The sequence below is a fragment of the Saccostrea echinata genome, unplaced genomic scaffold (genome assembly GCF_033153115.1).
Source record: "Saccostrea echinata isolate AGI-Se365-2 ecotype Australia unplaced genomic scaffold, CSIRO_AGI_Sech_v1 ptg000009l, whole genome shotgun sequence".
Taxonomy (NCBI): Eukaryota; Metazoa; Mollusca; class Bivalvia; order Ostreida; family Ostreidae; genus Saccostrea; species Saccostrea echinata.
In genome coordinates, this window is record NW_026889758.1 from 41,656,099 (window position 1) to 41,673,243 (window position 17,145).

Genomic DNA, 17,145 nt, shown 5'->3' on the forward strand with positions numbered 1-17,145 from the left:
GCAAATAAACCGGATTCTTAACTAGAGTGTTCCGAGGAACGCATGTGTCGCCTGCTTTGTAGTTTTATTAAAGATGTATAAATAAATCTAAGAGTGGTCATTCATGTTAAAATAGATATGTTTTCTGATCTAATATGCAAGGTTGATTATCATATGCAATCGCATTTTCCCCGCCGGTCGTTCCGTCAACCTCGGATAAACATATCGAATGTATTTACATCACTGGATGTTAAATTTTTATACAAAATGGAGTCGCTTCCTATTTATTAAAATATTAGATAGATAGAGTTGAGTGTCTCTTCTGACGTATATTTTAGGTTATATCTTGACATTCAATAAAGTTAAGCTTCAGACTACACAGATAAGAGGTCCTCCTAAATATATTTTAATGTTTATGAAAAGGGGGTTCTGGATGGAATGTTTTTCTGCTTGTCAGAAAGGCTCTGGAAGTTGCAATACTATCTTATGCTTATGTACAAAATGACAGCTCCCAATTTTTCAAAACATTAAATTTTAAAACACGAAAAAAAAAAAAACCAAACAAACAAACAAACATGTACCCCATACTCAACTTGCATACTTGTATTTAAATATATGTAATACCTCTCTGATTCTCATTCATTTTTTTTTTAAACATTTTATTTTAGACCTTTGGATCCAGTGTATTTGAGCTTTTGAACATTATTTTCTGTAATTTATTATCATAAAGAAGAGGACGTTATAAAATTTAATAACGTGTCCGATCCTTTTGTTTTACAACTGAAAGATCTAAACAATAAAATATGCCTAAACTAGAAGAAAATAAATTAGTAACACAAAGATCCCAAACTTTTTTGTGTGGATGCATCCACAGTATCAGTGCACAGCAAATGAAATCTGTAAGAAGCCAATGTTACAGTTAAGTTTGGTGTACTGTGTAGGAAAACAAAAAAAATCACGAATTATATTTATTATACATGTATATATTGTGGAATAAAAAGTGAATGAGTTTCACGAACGTCCTGTTTTAGCTCTTAGTGACAATAATCTCATCAAAAAGCAATGGGGAAATTTTCAAATTACACTGAGGCGATAAATTTGAAGTCATGAGAAGTTCTTGGTTAACAGTAGGTAATGCATTTAATTTTGGGTGATTCCTTACCAGTCTTGTACCATATAAAGTATGCTTGTAAATTTTTCTTATACTAATAAGTATGTATATCTGGAAACACATATATAAGATTAAGTTATATACATACGTATATAAGATTAAGCTATATATACATATACATACATATATAAGATTAAGATACATTGCTAAATCAATACTCCAACTATGTATCAAGCACTGCCTTGTGCAAAATTACTTCAAAATTGTTTCAAAATTATCGCTTTCCCGCCTTTTTTGGACTTTTAAATGTGTAACCTCTCCTGTAAAGGAGGCATGAAAAGTATATCGTTGTCAACAATGGATAAGGACGCCAACTCGGGAAGAGTTTGTACTGTATGTGGATCAAAAGAAAATTTAAAACGATGTACACGATGCAAAGAGGTTGTTTATTGTTGTCGTCAGCATCAGATACAGGACTGGCCTTCTCTCATAAATTAAACTGCACTCTAAACCAAGTTAAAGACACAGTAACGAAACAGAAAGTAAACCAACAGACTAGCGTGAAGGACACGTGTGTGCGAAATGAAAACAATGATTCTGCTAACAAACCGGCTGTAACTAATAATGATGTCATTGAATTTGACAGTAATCCCTTCAAGGAAAAAAATTTTAAGAAACCATGTTCTTCAGAAGGTTCGAAACTTGCCGAGTTTGTTATTCATTATTTGAACAAAAATAATTTTTGCATTGTCGATGGAATTTTCTCTGACACACATTTACGGAAAGTTTTAGATGAAATAAAAATTCTAAATTCAGACGGATGTCTGAAACTTGGTCGTGTATCGGGAGGTCGTACGAGTGCCCAAGAAGCATTAAAAGTGACTAAGACAGAAATAAGAAATGACACCATATATTGGGCTGAAGGGACAGAGTCACGACACCCCAACATCAACAAAGTGGTGCAAAAAATGGACTCTGTGTTATCCACCCTTAATAATTACTTTAATGGAAAATACCTCATCAATGGTAGAACAAAGGTAGGCATATAATTATGTACTTAATGTCTAAATGTTTTGCTAAATATTTGACATAAATATTATGCTTTTACTCCAGATTATATACGATCAGAAGTTATAAGAATCTTCAAGTTCATGGATAATCAAGTGCTGACTGGAATTCAATTTTGTGGTTAATTGATAAAAAGAAAATGGGCATCCTAATCTCAGCGAGATTCGTCAAGAATAAAAATTCTGTACTGACGTCACTTCCGAATCTTGGACCAATGCCGCAAATGATTCGGGATTTTTTTTTTTAATTTAAACTTTGTAAAGGTAAGGAAGGGACGTTTCATAATGATTGGGAGTTGAAAGGATGCCCAAAGCAAAAAGTTGAAGCGGACAGGGGAATCAATTCAACCAATTTTAATCATAGCAAACCATCGATGTAAGATTGTCCAAATCACTAAATGTATTGCATTCGTCTGAGATTCGAAAGAGACGTCAATACAATTTTTTTAGTCACGACGAATCTCGCCGAGATTATGAGTATCCCTTCCCTAGCTGTTCATAAATCCTTGAACTGAAAACTTTCAATATACATGTACATGTAATTAACAATTAAATGAGTACATTTTATATTTATTAAAAATATACATTATTTGAACTTGGTAATATAGAAGATTTTCCGTTTTGTGATCACAAATACTATGCTCATTTTCATTGAAATATATCTTCATTTCAACTTTTGTATGTATAGCTACGAAATGAAAGGTATTGAACTTTGAAAAGCTCTTAAATAAGACAACACCATTTTTATGCAGGCCATGATTGCATGTTACCCTGGTAATGGTTCGTACTATAGATCACGTGCATTCTTTATCTCAATAGGGACTGGAAGGCTGAGGTTAGTTTAAACTTTCAGTACTTAAGTAAGTTTTTGTATACAATAAGGGCAGTTACAACATACGTGATATATATAAAGTAATTTGATTTTTTTAAAATCTTGTTAAAATCTACAAAATGTTTAAACAGTTTGTAAGAGTTATCGTTCTTCTGTCCTCACAGCTTCCAAAGACAAAGTAAGGAATCGTGTGCAAACAATTCTTTTTTTTCTCGAAATGGCACAAATTTGATGACTTTTATCAATTTCTTTGCATATATAAGGAAGTTCTAAACACTCATGAAAAATGCTTTTGGACTTTGAGAATGATGTATCATATAAAGGTGTGCATTCGTTTTAAGGACATACGCAACATAGTTTGAACTTTATTGTCTTTTTCCTTGAAGTTGAAGAGTTCCAATACTTAAAGGAACTGTGTGCTACATTTTAATGTCTATATATGCTATTGTACACTTCTTCTAAAACAAGTTTGGATAAAGAAAACATCTAGAATATATGTTTAGTAATTTTTGTATATTTTTCTTTGAATTATACAAGAATTTTCATCAATTGATATCTTTTCAAAACCCCTGGTAATGCATGCTGATTTTTTGTCTACGAACATCTGATAGCACTATAATCTTAAATTAAGAATATCTCGAAAAAGTATCAGTAGGTAAGGTACGTTGCGTATGTCCTTAAACATAGGAAATCACAATGAAATGTCAAGAATCCGAAATTATTGTTTACTTACATTTTGGGAAAAAACATGAACGTGATTTTTCATTTACTTTATTATCTTGATCTGATATAATGGTCAGAAGACTTTACTATATTTCAGATTGTGTCATTTACCGTGATTTCCATTTATTCAATTTACATCAATGGGCAGATCACTCTAACTACATGTACATAAATCTACCAAGGAAATAAAGTGTTTAAAGCTTCCTTAAGGAGTTGGAGAATCACAAACACCTTTGGGATATGGAAAGCCAAAGGGTTCAAAATCCCAACTCTGTAAAATAATCCTAAAATGTGTAATATAGCCCTTAATTTGTAAATTGTAAATAATAGTAATTTCTCAGTTTGTTAATTGTTCTATCACAATTTATTAATTGTAACTATTTATTAGACTATATCCAACATATGTCTTGACAAGTGTCAAATGTAAATGCATGTCAATGCTCATGTGTAATTCGTAGACTTGCAATTTGACAACTTGTGGCATGTAAATTGTATATTCATGATTTGTAAATTATGGAAGGTTGTATTATGCGAACACCTATTAAGAGGAAAGAGGGCACTCTAAGGATGGCAAGTTATTTCGCCTCAAGCTAAAGAAAGATCCTCAACTGAATTGGGTTTTGTAATACGCATGCATATTATGCCTTCAAACGCTCTCTTAAGCTGTTAACAAATAAGATTATTGAATACAGAAAAAGAATGGAGTATTCATGGATCTAAACACACAAGGTTTTGCTCTTCGTGTACATGTATATTACAGAGGGGTGCCGAGGGAATAGAACCCGAAATATTTTTTTCAGTTTTATAAAGTAGCGTAAAGACCAGGCCAGGCACGTAGTATTCGGAGTGTGTGTGTGTGTGTGGGGGGGGGGGGGGGTCCCCTTCCCCCTTTTTTCAAGAACATAATGTTCTACTGTTAATTTAGTACGAAAATGTTCATTGAAAGGCAGGTTGCCCTCCTCCCCCACTTTTTGTAGTAGTGTTGTAGAAAGGTCAAAGCCAACCATGATCATGGATCGGACAATTTGTATTGTGAAAAAATTGGAACCATACCCCCTCCTAACTCTTCCATTTTTTTTTGGGGGGGGGGGGTAGTTCCTTTCAAAAACGATACTAAATGCACGAAGAAATAGATTATTTTTCCCATGTTCTTTTATTTGTGTGATTGCTTGGCCCAAGGCAAGAAAGTGTTTTTTATTTCGTTTCTTTAGGGGTGCATGGAAGAAACTACATGCCCTGATGAAAATAAACAAAAAAGGCTTCATAAACCTCTGGGATATATTTGAGTTTGGCTCTAGAATCAACTGAGTAATGTATACAAAATCATTTAGGGCTGCAAAGAGGGGGGTCCCCCTTCTTAAGCATGTGTTAACGCATGATCACTTCACATAAAATTAAATTTAAGTTTTCTGTATCATTTATACACTAATGCGTACTTTACAAAGATACATATATATATATATATATATATATATATATATATATATATATATATATATATATATATATATATATATATATAAATCTGTAAATGCATTTTCAAATTCCAGGAAATTTTCCTAAAGGAGGGACTGGTGGTTCATATCCACTAAAAAGGATATCCAAACGCAAAATACCTATTTCTCGTGTGTGTTTGTGTGCTGTGCTTGTAAAGGGGGGATTTCTCCTTGATACGGCGTTTTCTTTCAAATATGTATGACACCTCTTACTTACGAGGGGTTCATAATTCCTGAAAGGGGTGGGGGGCTCCAATATCATTTCTTGATTATTTTACTGTTGAAAATCCCAAGTGGTCCAGTCCGCTCCCCCCCCACTTCCCGCTGAATCTGCCAGTAACACTGCAGAAAAGGCATTTGAAAATATGCTGAAATTGAAAATATTACAGGATTGTTGGGCGTTTTTCACTACAGTTTACCCCTGTCATGCCATGACTATGCATTAAAAATAAAATTATTATTTACAAACAGTCTTAAGGACAGGTATGGAATTAATTTATAAACTTTTTTTCGGCCTTTCTTTATATTTTTTGTGATAGGACGAATTGGGAAAATGATTAAATTGTTAAGCAATGAAGTTACTTGGCATCCTAGAAGCGTCTTCTTTCGTCTTAATAGGAGTAAGCATCTTGCATTATTTACAAATCACGAAAGTACAGTTTACATTTCACAAGTTGACAAATTATACATGAGCATCGACATACATGTAACTTGCATTTACATTTTATACTTGTCAAGTTTTGTTGTATAGATATAATTAACAAACTGTGATAGAACAAATGACAAATTATGAAATTATGATTAACAATTTACAAATTAACGTTTACATGTGTACATTTTAAGAATTACAGAGTTGGAATTTGAATCCGTTGGCTTATCATTTTGGGAATGCTGTTATAATTTAAAATCTAGACAGTATTTCTTGACCTGTTCAAAGGTTGTAGGTTATAACCAGTTTTGCCAAAGAAATTCAACATCAAATACATGTAAATGCCATGGGGAAAATGTGTATTCATTTGTCTTCAATGACGTTTAAAGTATCCATGCATGTTTGTCAGAAAAGAAAGTTTTATACACTACGAATAAATTACAAAAATGTAATATTAATGAAACTGAAAACATTGCTACATTTGTAACTGAAGAAACTGGAAGAAGTATTCCAGAGAGAAATCAGGGTACAGTTTAGTCACCCGATATTGTATAGTCTCTATGGTTAAAACTGAAATCGTCTATCTTAGATACATTTATAGATCCATTGCCGGTCTCGCAATAGTCTCGCCACAATTCCTTATAATTCCTCGGGTATTATAATAATTTGCTTAACTAAAAAAAAAAAAAAATAAAAAAAATCCGTCAAAGCACAGGAAGGTATTTGAATTACTCTTTAGCAACAAAGTAGAATAACTTGTAACGGTATAACTTGGTAATGATATTCTGAATCGTCAAACCGTTTCATGTCTGTCTATATTCTTGTTCCGTAGTTTTTATTTATTTATTTATTGCAAATTTCGACACATATTATATTCACTTAATTACTAGTATTGTGAAGCTCCTACCTAAACTTGAAAATCTTTTGCATAATTCTTGACAATGATAAATTGCAACTAGAAAAGAAAAGTTCCATTTTATAGTTTCATGAAATGAACTTTAATATTCTCATAAATCATATTAACAGTGCACTTCCCTCAAATATATGGCATTTCTTTGGTTAACCAGGTCGATTTTTTTCCTTTTGTTCTTTTCTATTTTAATGTCCATACATATTAAAGAAATTCGGAAAAGTATAATATATGTATTTAACACAAGGGTAATGTGGACAGACTCGTATAAAAGACAAATATTAGAATACATTCAATACAATGAAGGAAGTTTTAGTATTCCAAAGACATTGGACATATTTTTAACATACCTATCATCATGAATATTAAGTATTCATTTATCAATCTAAGTTTTGGGCTTTTAATTCTTTTTTAAAAATCTCTATTAAAACAGTTTTACAGATCAGAGTTAAGCTCTAAAGCAACAAATGTATGAAGAACATTATAATCACGCTATGTTCCTTGTAAAATTATTTCTGTATCTCTGAGATTTCAAGAAGGAATAATACACCTTTTCCACATCTTATGCTTAATTCTACACAATACGTATGTATATAGGCCATACACTTGGCTCCAATAGTATGCACATGTATAAACCGAAGTACATTTGTAAATCTCACTTTCACTAATTTTGTTTTTTATTGTCTGTTCAGTATAAATATTACCTGGATCTATTTCTGAGAAAGAAATTTTCTGATATAAACCAGAAGTCTCTGATGAGACTGTAGCTCTACTGGTCTGTTTGTATAACAAAAGAAAAGTAGCACTTGGATTTGAAACATTGCAACATGCAACAATAAATAGAATTATGTATCTTAATGTAGTCTACTTTTGTGACAAGTTGTATTGAAATCAAATGAAAACTAGGAGTAGTAGCGTTTTGAAAGTATTTCACGGAAATTTCTCTTTTTATTACCGGTAACCATGACAACACCATTCACCCAAATAAAAAAAAAAAACAGAAATACATATTATGTATCGTAGTGTATTCTAACTGTGTGCCAAATTAGATTGAAATCAGACCAAAATTGTAGCAGGAGTAACGTTTTAAAGGAATTTCACAGACATTTCTATTTTAAGTAACCATGGCAACACTGTTCATCGAATTCAAAAAAATGCAATAAATTATGTATCTTAGTATAGTCTTCTTGTATGCCTAATTATATTAGAAGCAGACTAAAACTGTAGCAGGAGTAGTGTTTTAAAGGAATTTCACAGAAATTCCTATTTTTAGTAATCATGGCAACACCGTCCATCGAAATCAAAAACTGATGCACTAAATTATGTATCTTAGTGTAGTCTACTTGTGTGCCAAGTTATATTGAAATCAGACCAAAACTGTAGGAGGAGTAGCGTTTTAAAGAAATTTCACAGAAATTTCTATTTTTAGTAACCATGGCAACACCATCCATCGAAATCAAAAACCGATGCACTAAATTATGTATCTTAGTGTAGTCTACTTGTGTGCCAAGTTATATTGAAATCGGACCAAAACTGTAGGAGGAGTAGCGTTTTAAAGGAATTTCACAGAAATTTCTATTTTTAGTAATCATGGCAACACCGTCCATCGAAATCAAAAACCGATGCACTAAATTATGTATCTTAGTGTAGTCTACTTGTGTGCCAAGTTATATTGAAATCGGACCAAAACTGTAGGAGGAGTAGCGTTTTAAAGAAATTTCACAGAAATTTCTATTTTTAGTAACCATGGCAACACCGTCCATCGAAATCAAAAACCGATGCACTAAATTATGTATCTTAGTGTAGTCTACTTGTGTGCCAAGTTATATTGAAATCGGACCAAAACTGTAGGAGGAGTAGTGTTTTAAAGAAATTTCACAGAAATTTCTATTTTTAGTAACCATGGCAACACCGTCCATCGAAATCAAAAACTGATGCACTAAATTATGTATCTTAGTGTAGTCTACTTGTGTGCCAAGTTATATTGAAATCGGACCAAAACTGTAGGAGGAGTAGCGTTTTAAAGGAATTTCACAGAAATTTCTATTTTTAGTAACCATGGCAACACCGTCCATCGAAATCAAAAACCGATGCATTAAATTATGTATCTTAGTGTAGTCTACTTGTGTGCCAAGTTATATAGAAATCGGACCAAAACTGTAGGAGGAGTAGCGTTTTAAAGGAATTTCACAGAAATTTCTATTTTTAGTAACCATGGCAACACCGTCCATCGAAATCAAAAACCGATGCACTAAATTATGTATCTTAGTGTAGTCTACTTGTGTGCCAAGTTATATTGAAATCGGACCAAAACTGTAGGAGGAGTAGCATTTTAAAGGAATTTCACAGAAATTTCTATTTTTAGTAACCATGACAACACCGTCCATCGAAATCAAAAACCAATGCACTAAATTATGTATCTTAGTGTAGTCTACTTGTGTGCCAAGTTATATTGAAATCGGACCAAAACTGTAGGAGGAGTAGCATTTTAAAGGAATTTCACAGAAATTTCTATTTTTAGTAACCATGGCAACACCGTCCATCGAAATCAAAAACCGATGCACTAAATTATGTATCTTAGTGTAGTCTACTTGTGTGCCAAGTTATATTGAAATCGGACCAAAACTGTAGGAGGAGTAGCATTTTAAAGGAATTTCACAGAAATTTCTATTTTTAGTAACCATGACAACACCGTCCATCGAAATCAAAAACCGATGCACTAAATTATGTATCTTAGTGCAGTCTACTTGTGTGCCAAGTTATATTGAAATCGGACCAAAACTGTAGGAGGAGTAGCGTTTTGAAAAATTGTTTACAGACAGACGGACAGACAGACAGACAGACAGACAGACAGACAGACGGACGGACGACGGACACCTTACTATCGCATAAGCTCTTCTGGTCTCTGACCAGTAGAGCTAAAAAAAATTAGAATTAATTTCGATTTATCAGAATTTTGAAGTCTCATCCTATGAAATCTCAAATTCATACATCACCTAACACCTTAGATTATCATGTAGATTCTTGATTAAAGATTGTGTTCTGAATATTAAAGTGTATTTAAGAAATATTTGTATTTTATTCTATTTTTTATTTTTTTATTTTTGGGGGGGGGGGGGGGGTATTTACAATCTTTGACATAGAGCTTATTTTTGATTGGTCGAAATTTCCTTATTTATAATGAGAGGGATTATCCTAAGCTGGTTCGTAAAACTTGACTAATACCTGATTTAAAAGTGCAGGTACAATTCATAGTACATTTAGTACATGTATATTACACTAATTATGAAACATCGGTGTGTGTGTGTTTTTCTTTTCTTCTTCTTCTGCACACATATTACTGTAAATATAAAGATCTACTCCTATCAGTCATAAATAAAATGAATGCATATGTCTTTTGGAATAATTAATTACCATTGAATGCACTAAATATTAATCTTAGAAATATTTATAAAGACAACGCACATTTAACTTGTACTAATATTTGGCACAATGAAAGTCTTGAAAGTTAGAAAAGGTAAGAAAAAATTCTATTTTATCTAATATTCATTTTTAACTTCTTAATACATGCTAAGTTAACAGTATAATATGAAAAGAAAGAGAGAGTGTGTGTGTATGTGTAAGTGTGTAATGATGAAAGATAGTCCCCAAAGAGTTAAATCCAGATTAACATAGAAACCTTAATTCAACCCTTTTCTCTGTGTTCTTTTAATGAAGATTAATTAATGTATTCTTTACATTAACCTAGATTTGACCATAAGTTTTAGTCCCGAGGTTGTAAAAAAAATATGTTCATGTAAAATTATCCTCAGTTTACATTTGGAGCCACATTTGGAAAGAATGCTTTACCTTTAAAGGAGTTAAAGGCAACTACATAATAAAAATAATATAATATAAATGATATCAATCGTTCTGCGTGTGCAGTTCAGTTCTTTGTCATAAATTTGGTCCTCAAATCAATTCTGAGGGAAACGCCTAACAATATATGTAGAAATGATGTAATTATTAGAGCTGTCTTTTTTTTAATTCATCGTGTCACTTGGGAAAGAGGAAGCTCTAGCTTAAATGCTGAAGAACAAAGTTATTTGAAGTTAAAAATAGCATGCATTGTTACTGTAAATGTAATAACAAAATGTAATAATCTTAGTTTATTACATTTTGAGTCGTTATTACATTTTGCGTTGTAATAATGCATTTTCTTCTGCAAATATCTGAAATATTGTATTGGATCATTGCATCGGTTGAAAGACTGTAATCTAAGGGCGGTCACTGTGTAAAAAGAAATGCACGTGTTTTAAGGTTTAGCTAGCAAAAATTTATAGAAAGCAAGGTCCCCTCCTCGCTCTATGATGAGACGCAACCTAGAATGTTTGTATATAGTTTTGAACAAAAATTGGGCTTTTTGATATATTGTTTGTTTGCTTGCTTGCTTCACGTTCATAACTTCTCATTTATGTTGGAACGCCACCAGTTGTCGGTGGAAGGCTGCAAATTTTGGCCTGTAGTCGGCACTTATGGTCATTAAATAGTGAAGGATCATACTATCGCGATATGGGACCAAACATCTCATCCGAAGGACCCCTTTTCGACCCGCAGTGGTATTTGAACCCGCGACGTTTAGGATCTAATCCTCACTTTTTGACTCTTGAACGAAGCGCTCTAATCACTGCGTCACGCGAGATAAATTGAAGCAAGTGGTAAAGCGTGAAATTAATGTAAATCATTTGACATTTGTAAAAAGGCATTAGGTACCGTAATTTAAAGCGATATACATGTATGCACATATCACAGTAGATCCAATAACCGAAGCCTTGAACTGTTTATGTCATTTTTTTATTATCCATTGCATTACATACACACAAAAAAAATCAAAGAAATCTCAAAGCAATATTACATTGTGGTTTTTTGGCACTCATTTACCCATTTATACACCCACTTGCACTTGAAATTGATATGAAGGTTGATAAGTAACTATTTACATCATCAATTTTATTAGTAAATGAAAGTTAATGCTATTAAATTTCTAAACAAAAAAAAAATTAAAACATAAAAAATATATTTCAGCATTGTATCCTCTTTTCTTTTACGGTAATAGGTGTTCCAGTGGCTCTTCCATTAATTGCAACTTTCCTGAAGGATAAGGCGAAAATTTTAAAAATTTAAATCACAGTTGCAAACAAAGAAGAGGGTTTTAAAAAATGTAACTTTAAATATTCAGTTATTTTTCTGAAATATGTACTCTCATAACTGCAACAATGCAAACAAATTTTCATAACTGGCGTTACTATGTTTGTTCACACACCGTTGCAGTTACGAGACTAAATCTTTCAAAAAATAATAATTCAAAGCTTAAATAACACAGAGATCTATATCTCACTTTCAGGAAGATGGTGGGGTATTGCGCATCTTTTCTGCCCAGGATGACAGTTGCTTTGTTGATGTCAGTCCCGTTTACAACAGGATGTTGTTCTTCTGGTCCGACAGAAGAAATCCACACGAGGTTCAACCAGCATTTAGAACAAGGTTTCAAGGAGCCAAGTATTTCTTGAAAAGATTGTTGTTATGAAATTCAATCAGCTTCATTTTGTCGAGGGGGTTCAATTGTCTATATTTGGGGCCGTTGAAAGGTTCCTATTTTCAATTCAAAACGGTACCTTTTTTCCCAACTGAATGTGTTAATTTTCCCAATAGTCATTACCCTTCCCCTCCCCCTGAATATATTTAATAACCCCCTTTTGTCCCCAGGTTTGGGGTGTTTCTTACAACGATAAAGTAGTTCGTTGTCATCCATGTTACAAAATATGTACTGTATTCATTTCTAAGTTACTGGTACATAAGAGGCAGAGATCACAAAATTTGTCGATTTCCGAATCTTTTTATTTTTATTCTAATTTTCCTAAGTTTTAAAGCACATTTTGTCTCCGAAAGCTTAAGCTTGTCTATCAATATATATTTCATGCACAAATATCAGGTACATCTTTTGTATAATAATCTCAGATAGGCAAGCATCACGAAGTGAAAAGTATCTCAAACTTTATAAAACTCTAACAGAATTTGGAAATTTGGTAAAATGTTTTACTTCGTCACCTTCTTGTGGCCTCTGTATGACTGGAATAAAAATAAATGCTGGTTTGAAAACAAGTACCATTTAGAATTTTTAATTGCAAACGATCTAGATTTTGTCTTTTGATTTTTAGATCAAATAGGCTTTTACCACACCTTGACAGTTGTCCTTTAGTTGATAAATACCAGAAACCCAAAATATGACCAGTTTTAATGTACATGTATGATGATTTTCTCAAAATTCACCAAAATCCAATTTTAACGACTCTTGTCCCAGTCCCCAAAAAGTAGTGCGAGATCCCTGTTTTTGTGGCGATAAATGAAATGATTTTGCATGACACATGTCCTCAAACTCTAAATGTTCGCATACTTACAGCTACATTGTATCTGCGTGGGTCTTTAAGTAGACATTTTACCTAATCTTTATGTACGAGATTATGCAAATAAGTTAATATCTGTTTCTGTTTTCTTTTTTAAATGGGGGATTTTAGTTTAAAGTTTACTTGTAAGTATATTTCCTGTACGATGGTAAATTATTTGAACTGTAATGGTGTCATTCGAATCATCCCCATTGGATATTTCTCTCTTTAAAATGTCACCGTAGAATTATGATTCCTAAATCGATTTTTAAAAATATTTTTGAAAAATTGTATTTTAGGTACGCTATCACAGTATGGTTTTTCGACAAAGAAGAGAGGGAAAGAGCTAAGGTGGAATGCTCTGTACAAGGTATACCAACGTCATAAATATCTGTCAATGATTTCACTACTCTAGACACCCCTTGTTCTTCAAGTGGCAATAACCAATAAAGACATATTTTAATGACTTCACGATTTTTATATAGAGTGAACTCGTAGTTAACATTTCCTGCTTTTAAATTGATTTCAAATCAATTCCGTTATATAATCATCAACAATTTAATGCATTTTATTGCGATAGGTAAAGTTATATGATTAACTCATGAGCTCACAATAACTTGACTTCCTTTTTTTTTCCCTTTAGATGTCTCGGCAATAAAAAATGAGCTGATGTTTTTTAGAGCTGAAAAAATGGAGAATGAGAAGGTACTACTTTAATCAAAATTTCACTTAACTTCCCAGGGACAAATTTCTGATTTTTTTTTCAATCCATCTGCTAAAAGAAACACAATGGCCATCGAGTAAGCTCGAGATTTTTTCTTTTGTAGATACTAGCGAAACAATTATTCCAGTCTTTACCCATTTAATATATATATACGTCATAAACCATGTGGGGGGCACTGAACAGAAAGAAGAGAGTGTTAAGGTTTTATATCGATTTTTAATGTTCATTTTTTTTGATTGATTTATTATACCTTCAACAGTTCTTGGTAAGATAGTGATATCCAATTGTTTAGGTATGTATCCACACTTGAAGTTCGAGGCCAAGTGTATGTTGACAATAAAAAACATTGAATTTTTAATTGATTGGTGTTGAGGATAATTTTGATGTAGATAATATACTTGATCCAGTACGTTGATATACATGTATGAAAGTACTGGAAGATCGTGCGTTTCTATTTATGTTTTTGTCAACTTTTTAATTGTTGATGCTGCATGTGTACGTTGTTTATTATACCATTCATCTTGAACCTTACACGAAAAGATCAAAAAAGGACTTGAGAGGCAACTGTGACTATGGTTTCTGTCTTAATTCATTTTTTTAGAAGTAAAATATTTTTTAACAAACTTAAATGTCTGCTGCCAGACAAAATATCTTTTCTTGGTTTAGTATTACGGTTTTAACATTTTATTGTAGTCAGAGCTGCCTGGTTTTATCCTCATTGCTCTGAAATTGGAAGTTGTAGTTTATACATAATACTGTCAGATCGTCAAAAAGAATGTGGTGATGTAGCGAGAGATATCTCCCTGTGTGTACTCATTGAACTAGGAATAATTGCCCATTGCTTTGATGTCAAAAAATCATAAGGAAGAAAGGCAGTCAGGAAATAGGGGTTAGAGAGATCGTTTTTTATTGCAGAGCCAGCTAGAGCAGAAAATAGAGCAGGAAGCCAGAAAGGCCATAAAGTCCCTGACCAGGGAGGAACTACAGGTACATACACAGGTAACAGGTACACGTGACCTAGGCTTTCAGACCATAGTGCACTTACTATTTATTACTAAATGACATTTGGGATCCTGTTCTTTAATTCTCTTGACTGTAAATGATCTTGCTCAAATAAGGTGAAACCTGTGTTGCATTCGGCTCTGATTACTAGTCCGTATTATTAACTCTATAATATTGTATCTCTTTGGGTTTTGTGTGTGTGTGTGTTTTCTTGGAGGGGAGAGGGGCTTTTTATTTTACCCATCTCCATTTTTAAAAGTATTAGTTTTAATTTCTAAAAATAAACTTTCTCAGTACTTATAGACCATGTAGACCTTGGCTTTCAGCCTTTGGTTTCAAGGTGGGCATTGAGGTCCATAGATATATCTGTATACATGTATGGCTTGATTTCAATTTTTAATTCCAGGACATTGCAGGCTTTTAAACTAATGGAAATTTTTTTGTTTGTTTATGATTTCTTTTGATATAATCTTCAAGTTAATCTTTAAATATCTATCATTTAAAAGATTTGCATTTGAAAGGGAAAAGTAACAGTTATTGGAATTTTTTTTCTTTTTTGGAATGGAAATGCCGCTTTCTAGTTCCTTTGTTTTATTGATTTGACCTTGCACTATCGTCTGAATCAACGATCGAAACTCGGTCAACCATTCCTACCTCCCTGGGTTTACAACTCTAAGTATGGCATTGACTAACGGAAAGCACACCATGTCCCCCTAGACTAACATCGGAGGAATCGCTATCTTGATTTTGAGGTTTTCTATTAATTCCACCGAAAAAAGTACAGTCTCTTAAACATTAAAGGATAGATCATTTTATGTTATATTCTCGGAGGTAAAGGAATCCGAACGATAAAGGATTCTATGTTGTGTAATCCTACAGCCGCCTGTAGGGAAATAAATTATCAATAGTATTATAAATTAGAATAATAAATGTTATTTGTTTATTGTATAGGCATTGGCGGACTTGGTAAGAGATCATGAAGACCCAAAAGGTGTGTTGTCTCAAATGGGAATCGCAGCATCCATACAGAACCATCTTTTGGAAGAATTAAGAAAATATCTGACATAAAAGTCATAAAGTATGAGTTCTCATGCTTGTATCATCAATATTTAAGGTTTCAGGGATTTTTATGTATATATGTGGACCTTGTGCAATATAATTTTGTGTTAATGTTATTTGTAAAATCCAGTTGCCTTTAGAACTTCAAATTTATCACATTCAACGGTTTATGTCTTACATGGTATTATCATTCATAATTCAGTGGTGAATCAATGTGTGTACTGCCTAATTTGTTCTAAACATTTAAAATCCAATTACATTTTCCTATGTTTTGCCAATAATAACCATCCCAGTAAAAGCCGCGCTTAAATTACTTATCTTACTGCAAAGCATCCCGTGTAACTTGGGAACTATTTCTTTACGTCTTCATTTAGTTGCCATCACTTCAAAGGAGTGTCCAAGAAGAAAATGACGGAGGGGGGAGGGGGTGGAACAAATATTTTCATGAATTTTTCATGCCTATAAGTATCTAGTGTCTAGTTTGAGCCAGAGGTAGCAATATAACAGTAACTGAGTTGAAAAAGTAAATGCATGTATTTTTTTATTGGTGTATATGTGTAGTAACTCGTAATGCTTACAGAAGTTACTGTAGAGAATGCGTATTATCACGTGCCACAGTGTTGGTTATCACATTCCCCTCTAAGTTTGGTAAGAAATGTCATTTACATGAAGGAAATTGACTTAGAAAACTTACTTTCCAAACCCAATCCTACCACAACAAGGTAGGCAATGTTGGTTTGCTTGTTTTTTTTCTTTTTATTGGCTTGGCAATTTTTTTTAGGTCCGATAATTTTTGAGTTCGCATGGAACCCACCCCCAACAAGTCGGATGCACGTAATTAGGTAATTGTTTGCAATGACGTGTTATTATATTAATTCTGTAAATCTTGATATTTTGAATAAAATGAATTTATTTAGTAATCAATGTTTTCTGTATTATTTTCGGCATTTCCAGTCTTTTTAACTTGTCTTAGTACACCACATTGTATAAAAGATACAAAACAATGTCTTATTATTGATATAATATCTATTTCCAACCATGCAGTTAAACCTTTCATTGTATTCTAAGATAAAATTAAAAAAAAAAAAAAAAAAGACTGATCAGTTTACTTACGACTATGAAAAATGTGTCATTGATCAATGAATCGAGTACTCGTGTGTCATTTATCGCA

At 32.7% G+C, this 17,145-nt stretch overlaps 1 pseudogene; it reads left to right on the forward strand.

Annotated features, from left to right (window-relative positions):
- Nucleotides 1-1,447: 1,447 nt before the first annotated feature.
- On the forward strand, nucleotides 1,448-16,829 carry LOC133182742 (egl nine homolog 1-like; annotated as a pseudogene).
- Nucleotides 16,830-17,145: the final 316 nt, after the last annotated feature.